The 23798-nt window shown below is 39.0% G+C and overlaps 1 protein-coding gene across 7 annotated transcripts in view; it reads left to right on the top strand.

Moving 5' to 3' along the window:
• Positions 1-201: 201 nt before the first annotated feature.
• MAGED1 (MAGE family member D1) overlaps positions 202-23798 on the top strand; it is a 63481-nt gene continuing 39884 nt past the window's right edge. For 2 of the 7 annotated variants that reach the window (XM_072816726.1, XM_072816724.1), the window contains exons 1-2: positions 211-271; positions 13271-13337. The gene's annotated coding sequence lies outside the window, so the exon portion shown is untranslated. Of the gene's footprint in view, positions 272-13270; positions 13338-23798 lie in introns of all 7 variants that reach the window. The other 5 variants (XM_072816729.1, XM_072816719.1, XM_072816725.1 and 2 more) reach the window with 4 other exon arrangements.

The raw sequence follows: 23798 nt of genomic DNA, 5'->3' as shown, positions 1-23798 counted from the left end.
CGGGCCAAAGGCAGGCTCTAAACCGCTGAACTACCCAGGCGACCCTAGAGCTTTAATTAGTAAAAAGTTACTGTCTCTGAGCCGGTTCACATCACTAACCAGCTTCTGATACGCTGAAAGCCAGAGCAATAAAGTATTGTAAAAGCTTGCTAGAGAGGCACAGGAAGTTGCCTGTAAAGGGGGCGTGGCGTCGGAAAATAAGTTTCCGCCAAACGAAGGAAAATAGCGCTTCCGGTTACGCCATCGTTGTGTCGGGGCTTTCTTCACTGAGGTGAGTGGAAAGAAAGAGGCTCATAATTTTCACAAGTGAGTCTCCAAACCCTCCCGGGAAGCTTTCCTCCTTGCTTCAACATGGGGTGGAAAGATTTCATCCCCAGAGCACATTGTGTGAAGGATGTTTCTGACGCTTATGGTTCCGGTCGCCTGTCTACCTATTCTGAAGATGGCAGGCTGTCCTCCCTCTCTATTTTTGTCCTTTTATCCCTGGTCATTCTTCACCTCTCCTCGTTACCCCAGATCCTCTTCCTGATATTTCTGAGCCTGGGCCATTTCCTCTACCACAGATTTTTTTCCTACCTCTTAACTTCCACCTTCTTCCCCGGCCCCTTTTAGCCTCAAAACTTTTGCAACCCCCTTCTCCCGTTAGGAATCTACGCCCTTCCTTTTTCTTCAGCTCCAGTACTTTACTTTCCACCCCCCCCCGCCCCTCCTGCCCGCCTCTTTCAGAGTCCTTTGAATTAAAAACTTGCCAAAACCAGGTGTGACTTCAGTTTCAAGGTCAACTCTTTTATTTCCTTAAAATAAGCAGTGGCAGAAATTTTAGTCCTAAGACACAGGAGCTTGTTCAGATTATTATATTATTGCTGAGTTTATTTTTACTCTTAACCAAAATGATACATCAGAAACTGCACTGATTTTAACCCTCCTGACATAAAAAAAAAAAAAAAATTGGCACAGAACTCAATCCCCACTTTTTAGAGGAGCAGTCATAGGGGTTTTGCCTGTAAAACTTGTGTCAATTCTTGATGGTCGAAGCTTTCCCATCTCCTTTAGAACTTGTCATAGGACAGAAATGGTTGACGGATATGACATCCAATCACAAATTTATTTTTTCATATGAGTTATGCCTATTCAAATCTTTTTCTGGTCTTTGGTGGCAACATTGAACAGCAAGCTGACAGATTTTCAAAGTTTTCCTGGGAACTTCGCAAGTATTCTCTATTTCGTGCAAGGTGAAATATATTTTTCTGTTCCATTCATCATGTTTACTTTGTCTCGTGAGAACGTTAGTTAATCACAATTTATTATTCAATTTTTTACCCAAGAGAGGGGATATGATCATTAAACTTAAAATGAGTGTCAGGATTATTCAGGCTCTAAAGAGGAATTTATTCACCAAGAATTCCCTTGAACAAGCAATTTATTCCTTTCCTCCTGTAACTAGTGTGTTATACTTGCCAAAATAAGACGTAAATCTTTTTCTGGGCTAGGTGTAATTTTCAGTTCGTTTAGAAAAAAGTCAGGCTCGACTTCATGATACTAAAACACTTAAAAACTTTTTTGAAGGGTATTGCTGATGTCTCTGTATTCTCTAGTCAAGTTATAGTAACACAGCATTTAAATATCCCACGGCTTCAACCCAGTGTGCAACCATCATTTATTCATCTAAGAATTTTTTTATTGAATAACTTTATGTGTCAGACAGTGTTAAGCACTGAGGATACAACAGTGGAAAATAAAAAGCTTATTAAACTTTAGTTGAGAGACAGTAAATGAATATATAGTAAATATGAGTAAGTTGTAATGGAGAGGAGATGTAGTATTTTAAATAGGGATGGTGAGGAAGGCTTCCCTGGTAAGGCAACATTTGAGCAGAAACCTAAAGGAAGTGAGGGCACGAACTATGTACAGCTATTAATGGGAAAAACAGGATATATCTTATGTTGGTGTCTCTGTATTTGTTCACTCTGCTTCCACACCCCCCTTGCCCATTGTCACTTTTTTGCATGGCTTTAATGTAGCACTCTACATACTGAAATAACCTAATCCAGGCACATACATTTCCCATATTCTTTTGTTTTTTAATCTTGGCGAGCTTCTTGCTATCAATTAGGTATGTTGTTAGTTACCAGCCCTCTAGGAAGACATGTCTTTACATACATTTAGGTATGTTGTTAGTTACATACCTAATACGTCTAGAAGACGTATCTTTACATCCATCCTCACGTCTTCTTCAATCTTTTATCCGCAGTGCATTGTGTGCTATCCTACAGCATATTTGCTTACCTCTCTCACTGCTCTTATCACTGTGTGCTCATGATATGTTGCCCATAAATGTTTGGTATGTTAAATTGGAGGAATTGAGTACTTGTCTGTCTGTACAGGCAATCTTTTAAATATAGTTGGCCCTGGGATGCCTGGGTGACTAGGTAGTTGAGCATCTGCCTTTGGCTCAGGTCGTGATCCTTGGGTTTTGGGATTGAGTCCCGCATCAGGCTTCCTACAGGGAGCCTGCTTAACCTATGTGGTGGTATTGTTTGATCTTTCATTTGTATTCACAATTTATTTGTAATTGATTTCTTTGTATGTTTTCAGTATGAGTTATTGGTATGCGTAAAGGCCCCCCTTTTGTACATTTTTTGAAATGGACATTCAAGGGTGCCTGAGTGGCTCAGTCGGTTAAATGTCTGCCTTTGGCTCATTTCATGATCCCAGGGTCCTGGGATCAAGCCCTGTATTCGACTCTTTATTCAGCGGAGAGTCTACTTCTGCCTCTCCCTCTGTGCCCCCACTTCACCTCATGCTCCCACTCTTTAAAAAAGCAGATATTTAATCAACCTAATATCACTATTGAAAAGATAGCTATTTCCCTCCTATAGAGTCATGTTTTTCATAAATCAAATGACTAAGTTATTTATGTGGGTTTATTTCTTCTGAATTTTGTTCTGTTTGGTTAATTTTTCTATCCTTATATAAGTACCACTGTTATAATGGATGTCCTTTTATAATATATATCATATGTATATAGTCATTTAGTCTTACAGTTTTGTTCTTTTTTTTTCAATAATGCCTAGTGATTCTTGGTCTTTTGAATTTTCATATGCATTTTTAAAAAATATTTTATTTATTTACTCATGAGAGACAGAGAGAGGGAGAGGCAGAGACAGAGGCAGAGGGAGAAGCAGGCCCCGTGCAGGAAGCCGGATGTGGGACTTGATCCTGGGTCTCCTGGATCATGCCCTGAGCCAAATCAGACGCTCAACTGCTGAGCCACCCAGGCGTCCCTCATATGCATTTTAGACTCAGCTCATCAATTTCCACAAAAATTCTTCTTGACATTTTGATTGAAATACCACTTAATACATCCATTTGAGAAACATACATCATGGCACTTTACCCTTAAATATCTCAGTGTTTATCTCCTAATATTAGGGACATTTTATAGATAATTTAATTACCATTATGTCACCAATAAAAATTAAGAATAATTTCCTAATATCATCTAATACCTATACATTTTCTTTTTTTAATTAAAAGTTTTTTTAAAGATTTTATTTATGACAGAGAGACAGAGCATGAGTGGGGATAGAGGGAGAGGGAGAAGCAGACTCCTTGCTGAGCAGGGAGCCCAATGTGGGGTTCCATCCTAGGACCTGGGATCATGACCTGAGCCGAAGGCAGACGCTGAACCGACTGAACCACCCAGGTGCCCCACTTAATCCGTTTTCAAATTTCTTTCTTTTTCCCAATGTGCCTTTCATAGCTGATATTTCTGTTTTAAAAAAGACAAGTGGTGCTTACTAAGGTTCTATTTATCATCAGGCAATGTATAACATTTTATTTAATTAAAACAAAAAAAAGAATTATGATGTACAAATTCTTCCATTTAATAGGAAAGGAAAGGAATCAAATTGGTTAAGAAACTTGTTCAATTACAAAGCTTCAAAAGCTGGGACGCCTGGGTGGCTTAGTGGTTGAGTGTCTATTTTCGGCTCAGGGCATGTCCCGCATCGGGCTCCCTGCGAGGAACCTGCTTCTCCCTCTGCCTATGTCTCTGCCTCTCTCTGTGTGTCTCTCATGAATAAATAAATAAAATATTTTTTAAAAAGCCTCAAAAGCTCTTCACATTCAAATGCATAGTTCTATAATATCCCATGCTCTTATCACTGTATATCATATACAAAAGAATAAAGGTAAAAATCAAATAATAAAGAGGTAGGGAGAGGAAGAAATCCTGCTGAGGGACCTGTTATTTATAAAATGCAAAATATAAGTCTTAAAGCTGGTATTTAAAACCATCACCCATAAGGTATATTTATATTTTTTGAGATGTTTTTGTTGTCCTTTTCTCTATTTGTTCAACTTGTGCATATTTATATATTTAGTACTTTTCAATCCATTGCAGTCATCATTTCTTCTGTTGATCAAACTATCCAGTTTGGAAGAAGCTAGTTGGAACCCTTGACGTTGGCTCCTTTTTTCATTTATTACTAAAATTTTCAAATACATTTAAAGTTAGTAAAATAGACAAACATGTATCCATTCCACAGCTTCAACAATTAATACCATTTGTACAAATTCCTTTGATCTTTTCTCCTCACCCACTTTTTTCCCTGGGGTATTTTAAAGCAATCCCAAACATTATGTCATTACACAGGTAAATAACTCACTATACATCTCTAACTCTTAAATGCATTATACTAAGTAACCACAGGGCCATTATACTTAATAGGATTAACAGTAATTCCTTATATTATCTAATACCCAGGCTATATTCAAATTTCCATGATTGTCTCAAAGATGTCTTTTTAGGGGCACCTGGGTGGCTCAGTTGGTTAAGCATCCGACTTTTGATTTTGGCTCAGGTCATAATCTCAGGGTCATGATATCAAGCCCTGCATTGGGCTCAGGATTCTTTTTCCCTTGCCCTCTGCCCTTCCCCCCGCTTGTGCATGCACACACTCTCAAATAAATAAATCTTTTAAAAATCTATTATTTTTTTTAAAGATTTTATTCGTGAGAGACACAGAGAGAGGGGCAGGCTCCATGCAGGGAGCCTGATGTGGGACTCGATCCCGAGACCCCAGGATCTTGCCCTGGGCTGAAGGCAGGTGTTCAACTGCTGAGCCACCCAGGTGTCCCATTAAAAAGATATTAATAAAAATGTCATTTTATATTTGCTTTGTTTTGTTTTTTAAAGATTATTTATTTATTCAGGAGAGACAGAGAGGTGGAGACATAGGCAGAGGGAGAAGCAGGCTCCATGTAGGGAGCTTGATGTGGGACTTGATCCCAGGATCATGGGATCATGACTTGAGCCAAAGGCAGATTATGCTTTGTTAAATCTGTATCTAAACAAGGGCCACTGTTTATTACCACTGGATATTTTTCTTTTAAGTCTTTTCCTAACCATCTGTAGTCACCCCCCCATTTTAAAGACCACTGGTTTATTAGAGAAACTAAGTCACTTATCCTATCAACAAATGGATTTAGATGATTGCTTCCTTGAGGTGGTATTCAGTTTTTCCACTGCATGTTTCTGTTCACTGGCATTTAGAACTAGAGGATTTATTAGATTCAGTTTCAATGATTTTTTAAGGGAAGAAATCATTTCAGGTAGTGATATGCACTTTCTATGGCATTTCATCATATCTGGTTTAACTTTTTAACTGGTTCTGGGGTTGATTTTTGTTTTCAGGTTTTGTCAGCCTGATCTCTCCATTGTAGCACCTCCTCTCAACCTTTCTCCTATTGATTTTAGCCATTGAAGATAATTGTCTAAATTCACTATTTCAGTAGTAGTTGAAAAAGAGTGGTCTAATTTTATCAATCCTTCTGCATTTATTAGCTGAAATTATTTTGTAAAAAATACCTTTTCTTTATTAGCTTTTTTTTTGTCCCAAAATATTTTAGTAAAAGTCAGGATAAATGTTTTTTTTCATCTATCAGAGTAATGGGTTGGTTTCCTAGAGACTTTCGTTGTTTTCTTCAGTATCCTTGGGAATTCATGGATTTTTATGTATTTTATTGTATATATCTACTGTGATTTATTTTTGATGCCCAGACTGTGTCATCTTAGAAATTAGGAGACTTTTCTGTTTGGCTCCTGTATCCTTTACATGATTTCATTAGATCTTGGCCTCCTTGGTTTCTTTTTTTTTTAATTTAAATTTTAGTTAGTTAATCTGCAGTGCAGTATTGGTTTCTAGAGTAGAATTCAGTGGTTCATCACTTATATGCAGTGCTCATCACAAGTGCTCTCTTTAATACCCATCGCCCAGGGGCACCTGGGTGGCTCAGTCGGTTAAGCATCTGCCTTTCGGCTCCGGTTGTGATCTTGGGGTGCTGGGATCGAGCCCTACATCGGGCTCCCCACTCAGCAAGGAGTCTGTTTCTCCTTCTCTCTCTCCCTGTCCTCACCATTTGTGCTCTTTCTCATGCTCTCTCTCTGTTAAATAAATAAGTAAAATCTTTAAAAAAAAACCCCACCCATCTAGCCTTTTCTTGCTTTCTGACACAAGATATTTTAGGCTCATTAATAATGAGTACATTTTCTGCGCCAGTCCTGGAATCAGCCATTTTGCAAGGAGGCATATATTCCTTCAGTAGTGATTGGTACTAAGAAAGCAAGATGTGAGTGCTCAGGGGATTATTCCTATTTTCAGTCACACTATGTGACCTTCTGTTTTGCCCTTTTCCTCACCTTTTTGAATACAAGTGAATGACTCCAGCAGCATTCCATTGAAAATTAGCTAAGTGTGGCTTTCATTTGTTTATGTAGTCATTCATTCAGTGAAAATTTATAGACCACACTACCTTGTATCTGGTCTCATGCTGGATACAGGCGATGTAAAGGTAAACCTGACTGGTTTCCTGTTCTTGATGAAGATTCATTATAGTGGGGGTATGAGTAAATGAACAGACAGTGTCTAAAGAGTATGATGAGTACTATGGTGGGTATCGGCAAGTGAGGGCAAATGATAGGCCGTGAGGAGGCCCAGAAGGAGCATTTGCAAATGATTTGGAAGGGAAGATAATGTTTGATATTGGATAAATAGAGGAAATATGAAGGTAGAAGAGCTATGAGGTGTGTTCTAGTCAGATGAACCTAGAAGAAGTGGGGGTGGGAATCTAGATATATTTAAAGAAAGGCACTTGTGTTGTTGGTTTTAACTGGAACATAAGTTTTATGTAGAGGAAGAGAAATGAAACTGAGATATAGATAAGGGCCAGGATATTGAGAGCCCCTAAAGTCAGGTCAGAAAAGTAGGATTTCACTCTGAAACCTATGAGGAAGAAATAATGGAATTGTCCTAAGTGGATGAGATATACAGTTCTCTTTGGGATGTACTGATGATGTGCGGGGTGGGCAGATGGGAGTGGGACAGTAGGAGACTCATGAGGAGGATAGAGGTGTAGCGGTCCAGGAGAGAGACAATGTCATGTTACACTGCACCTTATATTTGTGTGTGGTATATGGGAGAGTTGTGTGTGTGTAGTAGTACATCTGTTATAATCTAGTGTAATACATAATATATACATACACAAACATAGAGTACAGTGTAGCATGACATTTTATATATAATATATGTGATAAATATTACAGGTATATAAGATCTGTGCATACACATGGACATAGTGTTGCATGTCTATAATTCTATATGTGCATATATATCCTGGGGCCATCTCATTGCAACAGGTCTAAAATAGAGAATATTTCAGTGAAGAAACATTGCCCAAGGACAGGACAGCTGAAGAGTGGAAAAGGGCTAACAAATACTCCCTCCTTGACCAAATGGGAGTCATGCTCCTTGGAGCCCTCATTTCAACTAGATCTTATCTTTGGGCATGGTCTTTGACCTGCCTAGTCCAGTTTTAGAAAGAATCCTGCTGAATCAATTTAATGCGACTTTCCCCTACCCCTGATATATGTGATCATCCTGGTCTGCCTTCAACAAGAATTCTAAGTCTGTTTAGCAAGATTTCCCTGTTCTTAATGTTTCCTCTTAATTTTCTACCCATTGAGCCCCCCTCCCTGCATTCCCATCCAGATCTACTGCTTAGCTATAGATTCCCAGGTGTCTTTACCCTATTCAGATTGCAGTCCATTTTCTCTTCCCTATTGCAATAGTCTTGACACTATCACAATAGTCCTTTTAATCTTATCATTTTAACAAGTGTCAGGATAATTTTTTCTTTAACAGGCCCCACCAGAACTTTTGCTGATTGTGTTTCCTCCTTCAAAGCTCCACCAATTGGCACTGAGGCCCAGTTGTGTATCCTTAAGTAATCTGAGAATTCCTCTTCCTCTTCTTCATGGGATTCAAGAGTATGAGGAGGAATGAGATGATTGCTCAGCATTCCCCAGAGGTTGGACTGTAGCCTTAACAGTTATCTCTGGGAGAGTGGAATGATAATCAAAGATACTGAATCTCCTTTTATGAGTTTCTGTGTGTCAGGCACGGTTGTATACTAATGAACATGTATTGTGTTTGTCTTTTAAGACTACTATCTTAAACTTTTTAAAATATAAAATGTGAAATTTCTGTACATAATTAGATAGGATGTAGACTGAGAGGGTTCTATTTAATCTAATAGATTTAGGGGAAACCAGGGCAGCGAGTATGTATGGATCAGTGTTAGTGAAGGCTCATGTGCTGAGGACTAATATAATTGGTGAAAGTGTTGATGAAATGAGTGTAGACTTTGATGTCAAAGATCTTATCTGAAAAGTAGAATAGATAATAGGTGGTACATGTATATTTTTAAGATGAGAGATTTGAAAATGTTTAGGTGTTCTGCAGGGGAGGAACTGATAAAAACAGTTTAAATAATAGGAGCGAAAGGGGATAACTAGTGAAACAAAATGTAGAAAAGATTTGTAGAGACATATGAAGTACAGGCCATGAACAAGAGAAGGGGCATTACTTTTGACATTGGAGTTAAGGAGAGTCAGAAAGGGATGTTTTTAAGGTTTTGGAGAAGCAAGAAATAGGGGGAGTTTCTTGGTGCCCCTTTATTCTCTGTGAATAAGGTAGTAAGGGCATTTTGGAGTGTGAGAGGGGATGGCCAGGGGCCAGAGCAAAGAGGAGGAAGCTTGCAACTTTCTTTAGAGAATGAAAGAAGATTTATAGGCAGTATTGAACACCTATCTAGGTTGGAAATAAAATGTTTTTAGTTTTGTCTTTTTATCCAGGTATGTTAAGCTGCCTAGAAGTAGGAGCAAAGAAGGCAAACATTGGGTTTGATTTTAGACTGAATGGGGTGGTGATGATTGTGGGTGGTAGAAGGTTTGAGGGGCGAATAAGTTGTTGAGGTTACTGATGAGATTTGTTCAGGTTATAGGCCATGGGATCTAGTCTCGTCAGGGAAGAGTATATTCTCAGAAAGATTATTCTGTGGATCCAGAGAAAGAGAAGCTGTGTGAATATGTGCATGGGCGTGGGAGAAGTTACATAGAAATTTCAAAGCTCAAAGAGTAGAAGTAATAAGGTGATATGGCAGACAAGAAATTGTGGTCAGAGTAGGTTATTGGAACTTAGGATTTCAGAGGAAAAGTAGTTCTGGATGATGAGTAAGTTGAAGTAGAGGAGGTCAAGGAGCTGTGAAGCTGGGGTGATGGACAAGTTAGCTATGGGATCATCAAAGATATTTCAGAAGATAAAAGGTGATAAAAAGAGTAGAGAGGAAGACAAGGAAGATGCTATATTTTGTGGAGGGAGTGAGTATAGCTCTGAGATAGATGGCATGAAAATCAAAGGAGCAGAGATTTTCTTTTTTTTTTTTTTTTTTTGAGGCAGCCAGTTTATTCACATCTTCATTTAAGTTCTTCAAGTCTCTCAAATGTAAAAGGCAAAGTCCCTGCACTCTCACCTAAGATACAAATTAAGGTGATATTCAAAATATTTATCGGCTAGTACAAAGTGGACACCAGGTCCTCGTGCTCTTACCCCGGCCTCCCCTTCAGCCTGTGCTTGGTTGCTTTCACGTAACCACTTTGTGCTTCAACAACGTAGATTCCATCTTACTTTGGCCCCTGAAAGATTCAGAGCTTCAGAGCTCATCTTATGTCCCAACTTTAGTAACAATATGGCCTACCAAAGCATGCATTTCAAAGCACAAACGTTCTTTGTAATCATGCTACTTCTGCCCATTTGTCCTTAGCCAAAATAGTAGTCCTAAATTATACGTATGCATACATTTCTATTTTGTATATCTACATATTTTATGATATATGCATGATATAAATATGCTTAGGATATAAACGTAGAGAGTGGTGCGTGTGTATGATGTTAAGTGTCCCAGAGAGGAGCAGAGATTTTCATAGCAGAAAGAAGAAGTAGGGAATGGAAGCAGCAGTGGCTAGCATGAGTTGTTGCCCTTAACCAGCTTAGCAGTATATTCCTTGGCCTTGGCTTTGTTTGTTTCAGTTCTGTCTTTGTCTCTGTCTTTGCCTTTTGGCGGTGCATAACCAGGATTAGGGCCAAGAAAGAACTGGTGGTAAAATCTTGAATGTAAGAGCTAAGATAGCATTCTATATTGATCTCTATTCTTGGAGAGACTTGAACAACTGCCTTTAGCAACTTTAAGGTAAATGGTATGGCTGGTAGGACCCTGGCTTGCCCAGGTGTGTGTTTCCAAAAATCCTATTGCAAATGGATATGATAGCCAGTCCCTGCAGCTTTTATAGAAGTAGATGCTTTTTTTTATAATAATATTAATCACCTCAGAAAGGTTGAGAACACATGCTTTAAGGAACTTCCATAGGAAGGCCCTGGATTATTCCTTTTTTTAAAAAAAAAATTTTAAATGTGCAATGTAACAAAAATACAGAAAGTTGCATAAAATGTAAATGTACACTAAAGTGAATAATTATAAAGTAAGGACCCATAAAAGAACCTTCCAGAACCAAAAAACAGAACATTGGAAGTTATTCAGAAGCCTCCATTTGTAATCCTCTCTCTCTCTCCCAGAGGTAACCATATTTCCTGACTTGACTTTGTCTATGTGTATAGACACATGTGTACATATACACCTATTTATACATTTTACTGTTTGTAGACACTTGGTTTGCCTCCCATTTTTGCTGGTAAGAACATTCTTGTACACATCTGTTGCATCTGTGCATGAGTTTCTCTAGGATACATTTATGGCAAAGGGATTATGTGGTAATAGTATGTGCATCCTTTCAACTTTATTAGACAATGGAAAAATTGATCTTCACAAGAATTGTACCAGTTTTGACTATGAAATGTATGTGGATTTATACCTTGTTTTTTTTCCTCCCCCACAGTTTTGAGGCCAGAAAACTATGGCTTGGAGATGATCAGGGTCAGCCAGGACCTGTAATTGGCTGTGGATATGGGGGACTTGGTTACTATTTCACATTTCTCCTGGAACAGTTACATTTAGCTGCTTCAGGGGTATTCTACAGGAGAACCTTGGTTTGGTTTTATCTTTTCCAGAATCTTAAGGCCCAAGAATTGGGCACCACAATTGAATGTGGTTGCCCAGCTTCTGAGGCCATTTGAGAATGAGGGAGGCTGCTTTATTATTCTGTGATACACATAGTTGATTTTAGCAATTATTTTTTTATTTTATTTTATTTTATTTTTTAAATTTTTTTAAATTTATTTTTTATTGGTGTTCAATTTACCAACATACAGAATAACCCCCAGTGCCCGTCACCCATTCACTCCCACCCCCCACCCTTCTCCCCTTCTACCACCCCTAGTTCGTTTCCCAGAGTTAGGAGTCTTTATGTTCTGTCTCCCTTTCTGATATTTCCCACACATTTCTTCTCCCTTCCCTTATATTCCCTTTCACTATTATTTATATTCCCCAAATGAATGAGAACATACAATGTTTGTCCTTCTCCAATTGATTAGCCAAGGGTTCTGTAGGGGGGCTTTGAGCCCGTTGTCTCTTCTTCAGACTCAAGGGTCAAGAATCAGAACCAGGAAGTTAATAACCAGCATCTGTGGATGGCAGAGTATAAAGACTAGTGTAGTGGCTTAGATGACCCTGTGTCTTTGGAGGGTCCTTGAACAACTGTCTTTAGCCCACTCTCTCCTTATTCTTTTCTTTCCCAGAATCTGTCCTTTAGGGAGCCCTTGCATAGGGCCAGGAGGGCCCTGGCTTTTTTCTTTCCTTGCCAGAGTTCAAGGTTTTATAGAAGTAAATTGTAGTGATTAAAAATTAGGAGTTTATTAACTTTCAGAAAGTTGACAAAATGTTCTATATGAAGATGTGAAATATCATACATATATATTATTGATTTTTAATTTAATTTAATTTTTTGAAAGATTTTATTTATTAATTCATGAGAGACACACACAGAGAGAGAGGCAGAGACACAGGCAGACGGAGAAGCAGGCACCACACAGGGAGCCCGACGCCGGACTCCAGGATCACTCCCAGGGCCAAAGGCAGCGCCAAACCACTGAGCCACCGGGGCTGCCCTTGATTTTTAATTTTAAAACAGATAATGGAATAATAATTCCAAATTTTAATTACAATTAGTATTTAATGTACCTTTTGGACCTGACTATATTTTTTAGATATTTCACAAATATGAATGCATTAGCATATTTACACTTAGGAGATGCTTATTTCATGTTTTAGTTCATTATTTCTTTACTTTTTACTACTGTTACTACTTTTGCTTTCTCTATACATGTTGAGAATTTGAATTTTCAAGATAAATCATTGAAAACAGTGGCATGTTGTAGCTCTTCACTTGATTTCCTTTCATCCTTTGGCTGCTACTTGTGTAAAGTTGTTTTAATGCCTTGACTACAACCTCTCACATATTTGCAAGGCAAAGATATTCTAGAAAACATGTCATCTTTCTTTATTATCAGTTGGACACTAAACTAACCCTGTTATCTTTTACATGTTGTGCTTTGCTTTATATTACATGCAAACCCAGCTGAGGATGCCCATCTCACAGACACTGCTTGAATAGTGTGTTATTCATAGGTTTGGCATACCAGGGTACTGGGGTTTACTAGTTGGGAATGTTGGAACCGAGTGGGGGTGGGGAGAATCAGCATGCTTATGAGAAAACTATCTCATCTATGGCAAGGTGAAGGGTCGTTCTAAAAATACTGAAGGGTTTAGGTAAGCTTATTTTTTAAGGAGGGGGGATTCTAGAGGCCACTAAGGAAGGATTTCAAATGGGAAGGAGCACAGTGAACTGATAGTTTGAAGGGGAAATGGGCATAGCTTACTACTTTTCACTCCCTCTATTTATCTTCTTGGTTTTCAGGAAAATGTTTTCCCCAGGGCCCTGAAAGACAAGAAGTATGAGTGAACAAAAGGGGAAGTCATAGAAGGTGAGAAGGGAAATATACATAGTCTAAGAATATCGGAAGTGCTGGGATACTACTGGGAAAGATAGAGTGGAAGCCTTAGAAAAGTTAGATATACCATTAACTATCAATCAATTAAGTAAGCAAATATATAGTGATCTAGACTCTGCTGGATAATGAGGACATAGCTAAATTAGATGTATTTTCTACTGAGTCTGGTGGATGAGATAGACACAGACAATTGCAACAGGGAGTGCTATGATGGAAGGGAGACTGTACTGTCAGTAGAAACATGGAAGAGGGTCCTCCAACCCATTCTAGAACTCAGTGAAGGCCTCCTGGAAGGCATCAGGTTGAGAACTTAATTTTGCATAGAAGTAGCCATTAATCTGGCAGATAAGAATCCCTGAGTGTGGGGCCTAGCGAGCTACTGGTCATTAGACCATGTAGCTACCTGAGTATGCCATATAGCTTTTGAGTTTGGAAAGTACCTGAAGAAATGGGAAGTTCAGAAGCCATTCTGGTTTAGTAGAGCTAGGGAACAGGAGTCAAGCAGAAGTGAATAGTTTCAAAATGGTTACAATGATTGATTGATTGATTGTATATATTTTTATTGGAGTTCAATTTGCCAACATATAGCATAACACCCAGTGCTCATCTCGTCAATTGTCCCCCTTAGTGCCCATCACCCGTCACCCCAACCCCACGCCCACCTCCCTTTCGATTACCCCTTGTTCGTTTCCCAGAGGTAGGTATCTCTTGTGTTCTGTCACCCTCATTGATATTTCCCACTCATTTTTTCTCCTTTCCCCTTTACTCCCTTTCACTATTTTTTATATTCCCCAAATGAATGAGACCATAAATGTTTGTCCTTCTCCAATTGACTTACTTCATTCAGCATAATACCCTCCAGTTCCATCCACTTTGAAGCAAATGGGGGGTATTTGTTGTTTCTAATGGCTGAGTAATACTCCATTCTATATATAGACCACATCTTTATCCATTCATCATTCAGTGGACATCAAGGCTCCTTCCACAGTTAGGCTATTGTGGACATGGCTGCTATGAACATCGGGGTGCAGGTGTCCCAGCGTTTCACTGGATCTGTATCTTTGGGGTAAATCCCCAGCAGTGCAATTGCTGGGTCATAGAGCAGATCTATTTTTAACACTTTGAGGAACCTCCACGCAGTTTTCCAGAGTGGCTGCAGCGGTTCACATTCCCACCAACAGTGCAGGAGGGTTTCCCTTTCTCCACATCCTCTCCAACATTTGTGGTTTCCTGCCTTGTTAATTTCCCCCATCCTCACTAGTGTGAGGTGGTATCTCATTGTGGTTTTGATTTGTATCTCCCTGATGGCCAGTGATGTGTAGCATTTTCTCATGTGTTTGTTGGCCATGTCTATGTCTTCCTCTGTGAAATTTCTGTTCATGTCTTCTGCCCATTTCATGATTGGATTGTTTGTTTCTTTGCTGTTGAGTTTAATAAGTTCTTTATAGATCTTGGAAACTAGCCCTTTATCTGATAGGTCATTTGCAAATATCTTATCCCATTCTGTAGGTTGTCTTTTAGTTCTGTTGACAGTTTCTTTTGCTGTGCGGAAGCTTTTTATCTCGAAGAAGTTCCAATATTTCATTTTTGCTTTTGTTTCCCTTGCCTTCATGGATGTATTTTGCAAGAAGTTGCTGTGGCCAAGTTCAAAAAGGGTGTTGCCTTTGTTTTCCTCTACAATTTTGATGGATTCTTGTCTCACATTTAGATCTTTCATCCATTTTGAGTTACCTTTGTGTATGGTGTAAGACAGTGGTCTAGTTTCATTCTTCTGCACGTGGCTGTCGAATTTTCCCAGCACCATTTATTGAAAAGACTGTCCTTAATCCAGTGGATATTTTTTCCTGCTTTGTTGAATATTAGTTGACCATAGATTTCAGGGCCCATTTGTGGGTTCTCTATTCCATTCAGATGATCTGTGTGTCTGTTTTTGTGCCAGTGCTACACTGTCTTGATGATCGGAGCTTTGTAGTCCAACTTAAAATCTGGCATTGTGGTGGCCCCGGCTCTGGTTTTCTTTTTTAATATATCCCTGGCTATTCGGGGTCTTTTCTGATTGCACACAAATCTTAAGATGATTTGTTCCAACTCTCTAGAAGAAAGTCCATGGTATTTTGATAGGGATTGCTTTGAATGTGTAAATTGCCCTGGGAGCATTGACATTTTCACAATATTAATTCTTCCAATCCATGAGTATGGAATATTTTTCCATCTCTTTGTATCTTCCTCAATTTTTTCAGAAGTGTTCTGTAGTTTTTAGGGTATAGATCCTTTCCCTCTTTGGTTAGGTTTATTCCTAGGTATCTTATGCTTTTGGGTGCAATTGTAAATGGGATTGATTCCTTAATTTCTCTTTCTTCAGTCTCATTGCTAGTGTACAGAAATGCCACTGATTTCTGGGCATTGATTTTGTATCCTGCCGCACTGCCGAATTGCTGTATGAGTTCTAGCAATCTTGGGGTGGAGTCTTTTGGGTTTTCTATGTACAGTATCATGTCATCTGCGAAGAGGGAGAGTTTGACTTCTTCTTTGCCAATTTGAATGCCTTTTATTTCTTTTTGTTGCCTGATTAGTGAGGCAGGACTTCCAGTACTATGTTGAATAGCAGTGGTGAGAGTGGACATCCCTGTCTTGTTCCTGATCTTAGGGGAAAGGCTCCCAGTGTTTCCACATTGAGAATGATATTTGCTGTGGGTTTTCATAGATAGCTTTTAAGATGCTAAGGAATGTTGCCTCTATCCCTACACTCTGAAGAGTTTTGATCAGGAATGGATGCTGTATTTTGCCAAATGCTTTCTCTGCATCCATTGAGAGGATCTTATGGTTCTTGTTTTTTCTCTTGCTGATATGATCTATCACATTGATTGGCTTTAGGAATGTTGAACCAGCCTTGCATCCGGGGATAATTCCCAGTTGGTCAGGGTGAATAATTTTCTTAATGTTGGCTATTGGCTAGGATCTTTTTGAGAATGTTAGCATCTGTGTTCATCAGGGATATTGGTCTATAATTCTTTTTTGGTGGGGTCTTTGGTTTTGGAATTAAGGTGATGCTGGCCTCATCGATCGAGTTTGAAGGTATTCCATCACTTTCTATCTTTCCCAACAGCTTTAGTAGAATAGGTATTGTTTCTTCTTTAAATGTTTGATAGAATTCCCCTGGGAAGCCATCTGGCCCTGGAGTTTTGTGTCTTGGGAGTTTTTTGATGACTGCTTTAATTTCCTCCCTGGTTATTAGCCTGTTTAGGTTTTCTATTTCTTTCTGTTCCAGTTTTGGTAGTTTGTAGTTTTCCAGAAATGCGTCCATTTCTTCTAGGTTGCCTAATTTATTGGCGTATAGCTGCTCATAATAAGTTTTTAAAATCATTTGTATTTCCTTGGTATTGGTGGTGATCTCTCCTTTTTCATTTGTGATTTTATTAATTTGAGTCTTTTCTCTTGTGTTTTTAATAAGGCTGGCTAATGGTTTATCTATCTTATGAATTCTTTCAAAGAACCAACTCTGATTTTGTTGATCTGTTCTACAGTTCTTCTGGTCTCTGTTTAATTGATTTCTGCTTGAATCTTTATTATCTCTCTTCTGCTTGGTATAGGTTTTATTTGCTGTTCTTTTTCCAGTTCCTTTAGGTGTAAGGTTAGCTTGTGTATTTGAGTTTTTTTCCAGTTTTTTGAGGGAGGCTTGTATTGCAATGTTCCCTCTGTTATTTCTGATGTTCCCTAGTTCCGTCTCAGGACTGCTTTTGCTGTATCCCAAAGATTTTGATTGGTTGTATCTTCATTCTCATTAGTTTCCAATCTAATCTCATTAGTTTCCAAAGAATCTTTTTAATTCTTCCTTAATTTCCTGGTTGACCCTTTCATCTTTTAGCAGGATGCTCTTTAACCTCCACGTGTTTGGGTTTCTTCCAAATTTCTTCTTGTGATTTAGTTCAAGTTTCAAAGCATTATGGTCTGAAAATATGCAGGGGACAATTCCAGTCTTTTGGTATGAGTTGAGAACCTGATTTGTGACCCAGTATGTGGTCTATTCTGGAGAAAGTTCCATGTGCACCTGAGAAGAATATGTATTCAGTTGCTTTTGGATGTAAAGTTCTGTAAATATCTGTGAAATCCATCTGGTCCAGTGTATCATTTAAAGCTCTTGTTTTTTTGGAGATGTTGTCCTTAGAAGATCTGTCGATTGTAAAAAGCGGTGTGTTCAAGTCTCCCAGTATCAGTGTATTATTATCTAAGTATGTCTTTACTTTGTTTATTAATTGATTGATATACTGCAGCTCCCACATTCGGGGCATAAATGTTCATGACTGTTAGGTCCTCTTGTTGCAAAGATTCTTTAAGTATGATATAGTGTCCCTCTTCATCTCTTGACTACAGTCTTTGGATAAACTTTAATTTATCTGATATATGAATGGCTACCCCTGCTTTCTTTTGAGGACCATTTGAATGGTAAATGGTTCTCCCACCTTTCATTTTCAGGCTGTAGGTGTCCTTAGGTCTAAAATGAGTCTCTTGTAGACAGCAAATAGATTAGTTTTTCTTTTTTATCCAGTCTGAAACCCTCCGCCTTTTGATGGGATCATTAAGCCCATTGATGTTCAGAGTCACTATGGAAAGATATGAATTTAGTGTGATCATAATACCTATTCAGTCCCTGTTTTTTGTGGATTGTTTCCTTGGACTTCCTCTTTCTTTTAGAGTCCCCCTTAATATTTCTTGCAGAGCTCCTTGGTGGTCACAGATTCTTTCAGTTTCTGCCTATCTTGGAAGCTCTTTATCTCTCCTTCTAATCTGAATGAGAGCCTTGCTGGATAAAGTATTCTTGGCTGCAGGTTCTTCTCCTTTAGGACTCTGAATATATCCTGCCAGCCTTATCTGGCCTGCCAGATCTCTGTGGAGAGGTCTGCTATTAACTAATACTTCTCCCCATAAAGGTTAGGGATCTCTTGTCTCTTGCTGCTTTAAGGATCTTCTCTTTATCTTTGGGATTTGCAAGTTTCACTATTAAATGTTGAGGTGTGAGTGGTTTTCATTGATTTTTTTTGGGGGCGTGGGAATCTCTCTACCTCCTGGATCTGAATGCCGGTTTCACTTCCCAAGTTAGGGAAGTTCTCAGCTATGATTTGTTCAAATACAGTTTCTGGTCCTCTGTCCCTTTCGGCGCCCTCAAGAACCCCAATTAAAGGAAGATTTTTCCTTCTGAGGCTGTCGTATCCTCCAGTTCCATCCACTTCGAAGCTAATGGTGGGTATTTGTCGTTTCTAATGGCTGAGTAATATTCCATTGTATACATAAACCACATCTTCTTTTTCCATTCATCTTTCGATGGATGCTGAGGCTCCTCCCACACTTTGGCTATTGTGGACATTGCCGCTATAAACATCGGGGTGCAGGTGTCCTGGCGTTTCACTGCATCTGTATCTTTGGGGTAAATCCCCAACAGTGCAATTGCTGGGTGGTAGGGCAGTTCTATTTTTAACTCTGAAGAACCTCCACACAGTTTTCCAGAGTGGCTGCACCAGTTCACATTCCCACCAACAGTGCAGGAGGGTTTCCCTTTCTCCACATCCTCTCCAACATTTGTGGTTTCCTGCCTTGTTAATTTCCCCCATCCTCACTAGTGTGAGGTGGTATCTCATTGTGGTTTGGATTTGTATTTCCCTGATGGCAAGTGATGCGGAGCATTTTCTCATGTGCGTGTTGGCCATGTCTATGTCTTCCTCTGTGAGATTTCTCTTCATGTCTTTTGCCCATTTCAGGTTGGATTGTTTGTATCTTTTCTGTTGAGTTTAATAAGTTCTTTATAGATAATGGATACTAGGCCTTTATCTGATACGTCATTTGCAAATATCTTCTCCCATTCTGTAGGTTGTCTTTGAGTTTTGTTCACTGTTTCTTTTGCTGTGCAAAAGCTTCTTATCTTGATGAAATCCCAATAGTTTATTTTTACTTTTGTTTCTCTGGCCTTTATGGATGTATCTTGCAAGAAGTTACTGTGGCCAAGTTCTAAAAGGGTGTTGCTTGTGTTCTTCTCTAGGATTTTGATGGAATCTTGTCTCACATTTAGATCTTTCATCCATTTTGAGTTTATCTTTGTTTATGGTGTAAGAGAATGGTCTAGTTTCATTCTTGTGCATGTGGGTGTGCAATTTTCCCAACACCATTTATTGAAGAGACTGGTTTTTTTCCAGTGGATAGTCTTTCCTGCTTTGTCGAATATGAGTTGACCATAAAGTTGAGGGTCCACTTCTGGATTCTCTCTTCTGTTCCATTAATCTATGTGTCTATTTTTGTGCCAGTACCACACTGTCTTGATGACCACATCTTTGTAGTACAACCTGAAAATGAAATAAAAGGCATTCAAATTGGAAAAGAAGAAGTCAAACTCTCCCTCTTTGCAGATGACATGATAATGTACATAGAAAACCCAAAAGACTCCACCCCAAGATTGCTAGAACTCATACAGCAATTCAGCAGTGTGGCAAGATACAAAATCAATGCCCAGAAATCAGTACACTAGCAATGAGACTGAAGAAAGCGAAATTAAGGAGTCAGTCCCATTGACAATAGCACCCACATGCCTAAGATACCTAGGAATAATCCTAACCAAAGAGTGAAAGGATCTATACCCTAAAAACTACGGAACACTTCTGCAAGAAATTGAGGAAGACACAAAGAGATGGAAAAATATTCCACGATCCTGGATTGGAAGAATTAATATTGTGCAAATGTCAATGCTACCCAGGGCAATTTACACATTTAATACTATCCCTATCAAAATACCATGGACTTTCTTCAGAAAGTTGGAACAAATTATCTTAAGATTTGTGTGGAATCTGAAAAGCCCCTGAATAGCCAGGGTAATATTAAAAAAGAAAACCACAGCTGGGGGCATTACAATGCCAGATTTCAGGTTGTACTACAAAGCTGTGGTCATCAAGACAGTGTGGTACTGGCACAAAAACAGACACATAGATCAATGGAACAGAATAGAGAATCCAGAATTGGACCCTCAACTTTATGGTCAGCTCATATTCGACAAAGCAGGACAGACTATCCACTGGAAAAAAGACCATCTCTTCAATAAATGGTGCTGGGAAAATTGGACATCCACATGCAGAAGAATGAAACTAGACCATTCTCTTACACCATACACAAAGATCAACTCAAAATGGATGAAAGATCTAAATGTGAGACAATATTCCTTTTATCTCGTTAAGCCTCGTCGTTATGACCTCCAGTTTGGATTGCATCTCATTTAATTGATTTTTATTTTCGGCCTGATTAGTTCTAAATTCTGCAGTCATGAAGTCTCTTGAATCCTTTATGCTTTTTTCTAGAGCCACTAGTAGCTTTATAATTGTGCTTCTGAATTGGCTTTCAGACATTGAATTGTAATCCAAATTTTGTAACTCTGTGGTAGAGAGTACTGTTTCTGATTCTTTCTTTTGTGGTGAGTTTTTCCTTTGCTCAGTGCAGAATGGCTAAAAATAAGTTGTACTGGAAAAAGGAGAAAAAGAGAGAAAAATAGGAGTGTAGGGGAACAAAGAGAAAACAAAAAACGAGGGTATCCTCTGATTCTATATACTGTAAATCCCTCGACTTCCCCTGGAACTTTCTAGTGCTGCTTGGTCAATAACTTGCTTTTCCCCTTCTTCCAGGTGGTCTTCTGGGGGAGGGGCCTGCTTTGCTGATTTGAGGTTGTGCACCTGGGGGAGCTGCCCAGCCCCCTGCCAGGTGTATGGCTCAGTGGGAGCTGTTTATCTTGTGAGGCCCCTGCTCCCTGGTGGCCCTGCTCAGTTCCAGGCACTAGGTGACACCAGGAGGAACAACAGTGGCGGTGGCCAGCTTTCCAGTTCTGGAGTCAGCTTCCACAGGAACTACCGCAGCTCCCAGTCTATGGGTTCCTGGATGCTCCAGGGTGAGGGTGCTGATCTGCACAGCTCGGGGCCACCCAGAGGCAGGAGCTTCCTTGCTGCCCTACATCCTCCCGGCCTCCGCTGAGTGCCGGATATTGGGCTGTGTCCCCCAGCGCCCTCGGCTCTGGGGCCTGCACTGCTGGAATCCCGTTCCCGGGGCCACATGGAGCCGCTGCCTGAGTTGCTCCCAGGCTCGCCAGGCGTGAATTCCAGCCCTTTCGGGAGCTTGCCCCGTGGTGTGTGGTGCACTCTCCTCCGGGGAACAGTTCCTCTGTTAGTGCTCCTGGTAGCATGATGGTATCCCTGCCCCTCCTGGGATCCTGCCCGAGTTCCCCGGGAGCGCCTTTCCATCTGGGAAGATTTGTACAGTTTCAGCTTCTCCCGGACTGGCCTTTCCTGTCCTGGGGGCATTCGCCATCCCGCCCTAGCTCGGCTCCTGACGAGGGATCCTCCCCCCTAGGATGCTTTTCTATTTCATTTTTTCCTCGTCTTCCTACCTTGATAGAAGCACGAACTCTTCTCACTGTAGAATTCCAGCTGTTCTCTCTGTAAATCTCAGGCCGAATTCATAGGTTTTCAGGATGATTTGAAAGTTATCTAGGTAAGTTGGTGGGGACAGGTGACTTGGGGACCCTATTCTTCTGCCATCTTGCCCTGCCTCCCTCTCTGTATAAGTTTTATAGTTTTCTTTTCACAATTAGTTTCTAGTTGGAATTTATTTTTGTGTATTGTATGATGTAGAGAATTTATTATTTTTTTCTCAATGATATATCATTGGTTCCGGGACTATTTACTGCATAGTCTCTTCTTTCACCACAGATTTATAATGCTGTGCCTATCATATACCAAGTTGTAATAGATGTATATGTCTGCCCTTAGACTTTCTTTCTGTTCTATTGGTCTATTTTACTGTATCTATACTAATACTATATTGTTAATTACAATAGCTTTGTAATGCATGTTAATATTTGGTAGGGAAAGGCCTCTTATTCCTCTTCCTCAAAAGTACATTTTTTACCCTTCACTTTTCCATACAGATTTTAAGGTAAGCTTAATATGATCTATATGAAACATTGAGATTTTGACTTGAACTTCTTCGTATTTATTGGTTTATAGATTCTGTTACATCTTTTCAACAATGCAAGTGGTTCATCCCTCCTTTTGTCTAGATATCTTTAATACCTTTGAAAAAATGTTTTATAGTTTTCTCCATAAGGGTGTCATGCATATTCTTTTAGAGGTATTTCTATGACCTGTAAGTTTTTGTTGCTGTCATGAGTATTTTTAAATTACATTTTTTAACTGATTGTGACTGGTGTATGGGAGTGTTTGATTCTGGTGCACTGTTTTTAGATCCATTCACTTTGCTTACCTGCTTCTCTAGGTCCAATTGTTGTTTATAGGTTTTGTTGAATTTTTATATAAACTTTATATAAAACATACTTAGAAGTATGTAAATCTTAACTATACAGCTCACTGAATTATCACAAAGTGTTTTGGGCTTGTTAGTGTAATTTGTGAATAATTGTAATTTTTCCGCTTTCAGCCCTATGCCTCCAAATATTGATATCATTTTGTATAAAATAAAATAGAATTTCTTTTCTAAAGCAATTTCACTGAAGTGTTTCCGAGGCTTTGTGCTCTAAATAGTGGTGTTTGATATGTAAATACTTTTGAAGTTATCAAAGAAAGGAAATTATCTTTATTTGGAAATTCCAACAGTATTTAATAAAAGAGCCTTGATCACTTCTGCAAAGTCCCATTTGCTGTGTAAAGTCACATATTCACAGGATCAGGACATCTTGGGAAGGTTATTATTCTGTCTAGTATACCAGGTTAATGAGTTAATAAACAAGATATCTAGTTAGAATTACACATTCCTTTTGTAGGTTATTTTCATAGTTTGTCAATTTCTAAAGTTGTGGGAGTCCTTACAAAATGTCTTTCTTTAAATAGTACTTCTAAGGAAAGATTTGTATTAACAAAGAATAGAACTAGTTGGTAAGTTATTATTGATAAGTCTCCGTATTGTAAAAGAGAACTAGATTGACATTCTTGTTAAAATGTTTCAATTTAACATCTTTTAAATTTAGATTATTTGAAATAAGTGTGAAGTACTATGGTTTCTATCCCTCCACAGCTGGAGGGAAGAGAGTACAGAACCTTTATGTCTCTGTAAGTTTCCTTTTTGTTGATTGTGAAGATTTGTATTTGTAAAGTTAGGCTCTGGATTCCATAAGTTAATTTTAAATAAAAGGGAATCTGGAGCCTAATTTTGCTTGTAGAAATGGAGAAAGGGCTGAAAAGAATTTTATTATCAATGAAACACTATATTTTGTGCCTTGTATAAGATTCAGTGTGATCACTTCACAAGGCCCTGACGCCTGTTAAGTGAAAGAGAGAAGTTTGAGCAGTTCAGAGTTTTAAAGAATCCTCTCTCTGTACTTTCCACCTTTTTGTCTCTTTGTACTGTACTCTAATAATTTTTTTTACAAATTATTAATCTCTTGATTAATGCAAT

The sequence above is a fragment of the Canis lupus genome, chromosome X (genome assembly GCF_048164855.1).
Source record: "Canis lupus baileyi chromosome X, mCanLup2.hap1, whole genome shotgun sequence".
NCBI classification, from domain to species: domain Eukaryota; kingdom Metazoa; phylum Chordata; class Mammalia; order Carnivora; family Canidae; genus Canis; species Canis lupus.
Note: the sequence above shows the minus strand (reverse complement) of the source record. Positions and strands in the feature narration are given on the sequence as shown.